The sequence below is a fragment of the Triticum urartu genome, chromosome 1 (assembly GCF_003073215.2).
Source record: "Triticum urartu cultivar G1812 chromosome 1, Tu2.1, whole genome shotgun sequence".
Taxonomy (NCBI): domain Eukaryota; kingdom Viridiplantae; phylum Streptophyta; class Magnoliopsida; order Poales; family Poaceae; genus Triticum; species Triticum urartu.
In genome coordinates this window covers 261,051,343-261,055,711 of record NC_053022.1, presented here as the reverse complement: position 1 = coordinate 261,055,711, position 4,369 = coordinate 261,051,343, and positions in this window count along the sequence as shown.

The window sequence follows — 4,369 nt, the reverse complement described above, 5'->3', positions numbered from 1 at the left end:
AGGGAAAAGACTTAGAAGATTTCTAAGTCCCTGAAATCAACAACATTACTAGAGCTACTTTGCATGCTTGTGCTAGTCACCACAAATATCACAAAAATACATGGCATACACCCCTGTAAAGATGGCATGGCATACTTTAAAACACATGTAGGGCTCAAGATCATAGGAGGCACACATTAATCATGGCAAAAATGACAAATGTCCAAATACTGATAAGAATCTGAAACTAACATTGCATAGCACTCTTGCAACAGCATTTAGGGCATCATGATGAACTCAAATGAGCATGGTGCAATGGAATGAAATGAAGTACTCATCGAGACGAACAATTTGATATGCTACACGCCCAAAACGGAGCCACGGTTGAAGAGTTATGATGCGATGAAAAACGCTAAACATTACTGGGACTTGGGGAAAAAATTAGGTCAACCTCTCAGATCCGTATCTAGATCTGGCATGTTCTTCGAGGTTCGTCGGAGGGGGCTCGCCGGAGACGCGCCGGAGTCAAGGGAGAGGGGCGGTGCCACCGGATCCGTCGCCAGGGTCCCTGCCGGCGACGAGGGCGGCGCGGCGAACGGCGAAAGGAGGTGGATGTGACGCCCCGAGACCGTTGCGTCAGGTGTCTTCTAGTTATTCGCCGGCGTTGCCATGTCATTTGCTTGCGTGTTGCATTTCATCATGTCATCATGTGCATTGCATCATCATGTTTTCAAAACCTGCATCCGTCCAGGTTCCCCCAGTGCCATCCGTTGTCCGTTCTGAGCCCAGACACACTTGCACGCGCCCGCGACACGTCCGAAATATTATTTTATAAATGGCCAGAAAATGTTCTCAAAATGGGTTGAAAGTTGGCGTGCGGTCTTATTTTAGTGTAGATAGACCGCCTGTCAAGTTTCATCGCATTCAGAGTTCGTTTGATAGCCCAACCATTAAACTATAGCGGCATTATAGCCAGTCTAACGTCGGACGCTTTCGGTCTCCGGAAACAGTCCCCGGGCCTCTCTCTCTTCTCTTCTCTCAGCCTGAGGACTTCTACACACCCCACTACTCACCGCCAGGCCCTACCTAACCTCTCTCATCAGCCCGCGACCCTCCTCGTGCGCGCGCCCGAAAGTTGTCCCGAACCCGACCCAGACTCTCGCTACCGTTGTGTCCGGATCATCCCCAAACATCTACAAAACATCACCATTTTCGTATTTGGACTCCCTAGCCTAAGTTTCTTGACCGTCTGATTTGAATCGGAGGACCCAGATGCACCCCAAATCCACCCGCTATATAAATATCGGGGCAACCCTAACATCAAGGAGAGATGTCCCATCATTCCTCCTCGCCGCCGCCACACTCAAACCCCCCACCTCGGGATCCTCCCAGATCTCCTTCTGCCCGATCTCCCCTGCCACCAGCGACCCAACCAGAGCAGCCAGCCCCGCTGCCTCTGCACAGGGCTCGCCGGAGCAGGCACCACCAGGCCATCCCCTGATCCCCTCCTCTCGATCCAACCTCCTCGACCTCGCCGGAGCCACCGCCCGCTGCATCAGGCCGGCCCCCTCACCCTGCGCCCGTGTCTCTTCTCTCTTCCCTTTCTCTCATCTTCTTGCTTCCTCTCTCTCTCTCTCGCAGGGAACACAAGGACCCATGGAGCTCCATGGCCGCCGATGCTCAAATCATCACCGGGAACCGCTCCTCCGCCTTGGGTCCGCCAAAATCAGGACCGTCCTGGCCTTCCTCGCACCTCCTGACGGTAAGTGCCGCCGCCTGCTCCTTCAAGTCCGCCGTCCAGTTCAGGACGAAGCCGCCCCCTCTCGGAGTCTCGCCAAGTCCCTTCCTAGCTGCCAAAACCTCGCCGGAGCCCCTCGATGGCCGCAGCCGCAGTCCCTTGCTCCTCCGCAACCCCGCGCTCGGAGCCGTCCTCTGCTCCCGCGTCGAGCATCGCCTCTTCCGCTGGATCCCTTCGTCACGCTGCCGCTTCCAGACTCCAGTGCCGTCGTTCCTCTGCTTCGTCTACTTCCAGCAGGACCACGAGGCGCACCCGCAGCCCCAAGCTTGCCGTCCTCCCGCCGGAGAGCTCCACTAGCAGCGCCGCCAGGCCTCTGCTCCCGTTCCCGTCGCTCCGCCGCGCGCCAAGTCCCATGTCGTCGTCGTCCGAAGCCTCGCTGTCGTTTTTCTTCAGATACGAGCAGATCAGCGCCGCGCCCTGCTTCCTCTAAATTGAAGACGGGCGCGCTGCCCTCGTGCGTTGACTGCGCCAGCGCTCCCGTGCCTCGTCTTCGCCATGGGCCTCCAGCGCCAAGGCCCATCCGCCGGCCTACTGCTTCCCCGGCCCAGCGCGCCCCTCTCCTCTCCGTTGTGGGCCTCAGCCCAATGGGTGAGCTGCTCCCCAGTGCCTCTTTATTGGCCCAAGAACAGATTCGGCCCGATGTATTTTTTTCTGCTATGAACGAATTTTGCTACTTACAGAAAACTGCATATTTACAGATTACCCCGTGCTCTTCATGCATTTAATAACTCACAAACGGTGCATTATATGTAAAAACTTTAAATATGAAACTTGCTTAGAATTTTATCTAGTTTTATAATATTCAACTTTCATGCATGTTTAAAATGTTTAAAATGCTGTTTGTTTAAATTTTCTTAAATAACTTGCTAAAATTATTTAATTCATAACTAATAAACCATAGCTCGGTTTTAAATCATCTTTATATGTATATGGGGTAGAATTTTGCCTAGTTTATCATGGTGTTCTTACTTTGCATGTTTAACAACCCTAAAATTGTGTTTAGGGAAGAACAGTACCAAATCCTTAAATTGCACATGAGGAGTTTCCGGACTTGTTGTTTGTCGTTCCGGCCTCATTTAATCTTGCCTAGATAGGTAGTTTTCATTTGCTTCACCCTCTTGCCATGTTTAACAACATTTAATATTGTCGGGTACATAAACAAGATCAAACTAAATAACTTGAATGTGGTGTTTCGTCGATATGCAACGGAGTTGCATGTTGAGATCCACTTAATTTGTAGGATTGTTTGTGCACTTTGCCATGCCATGCTTCATTAAACCGGACATGCATCATACTTGATTGTGCATCATACCATGTTATGTGGTGGTTGTTTACTATGTTGTTTGTTTTTCTTTCCGGTGTACTTCTTCTCGGTAATCCGGTAACGTCGTGTTTTTGAGGATCCGTTGGCTACGTCCATTTGTCTTCTTCATGGACTCGTTCTTCTTCCTTGCAGGATTTCAGGCAAGATGACCATACCCTCGAAATCATTTCTATCTTTGCTTGCTAGTTGCTCGCTCTTTTGCTATGCCTATGCTACCATACCTACCACTTGCTTATCATGCCTCCCATATTGTTGAGCCAAGCCTCTAACCCACCTTGTCCTAGCAAACCGTTGTTTGGCTATGTTACCACTTTGCTCAGCCCCTCTTATAGCGTTGTTAGTTGTAAGTGAAGATTGGAGTTGTTCCTCGTTGGAACATGGATATTTTGTTGGCATATCACAATATCTCTTATTTAATTAATGCATCTATATACTTGGTAAAGGGTGGAAGGCTCGGCCTTATGCCTGGTGTTTTGTTCCACTCTTGCCGCCCTAGTTTCTGTCATATCGGTGTTATGTTCCCGGATTTTGCATTCCTTACATGGTTGGGTTATAATGGGAACCCCTTGACAGTTCGCCTTGAATAAAACTCCTCCAGCAAGGCCCAACTTTGGTTTTACCATTTGCCACCTAGCTTTTTCTTTCCCTTGGGTCGGCCGGCTCAAGGGTCATCTTATTTTAACCCCCCCCCCCGGGCCAGTGCTTCTCTAAGTGTTGGTCCAAACTGAGCGATGTCCGAGGCTACCAGGGGCAACTCTGGGCTGGCTTACCCGACGTCTGGCTCATCCGGTGTGCCCTGAGAACGAGATATGTGCAGCTCCTATCAGGATTTGTCGGCACATCTGGGTGGCTTTGCTGGTCTTGTTTTACCATTGTCGAAATGTCTTGTAACCGGGATTCTGAGCCTGATCGGGTCTTCCCGCTAGAAGGAATATCCTTTGTTGACCGTGAGAGCTTGTGATGGGCTAAGTTGGGACACCCCTGCAGGGATTTGAACTTTCGAAAGTCGTGCCCGCGGTTATGGGCAGATGGGAATTTGTTAATGTCCAGTTGTAGATAACATGAAACTTAACTTAATTAAAATGAATCAACCACGTGTGTAACCGTGATGGTCTCTTCTCGGCAGAGTCCGGGAAGTGAACACGGTGTTGGAGTAATGCTTGACGTAGGTTTCTCTAGGATCACTTCTTGATCATAGTTGTTCGTCCGTGCTTTGCTTTGTCTTCTCGCTCTCTTTTGCGAATAGTTAGCCACCATATATGCTAGTC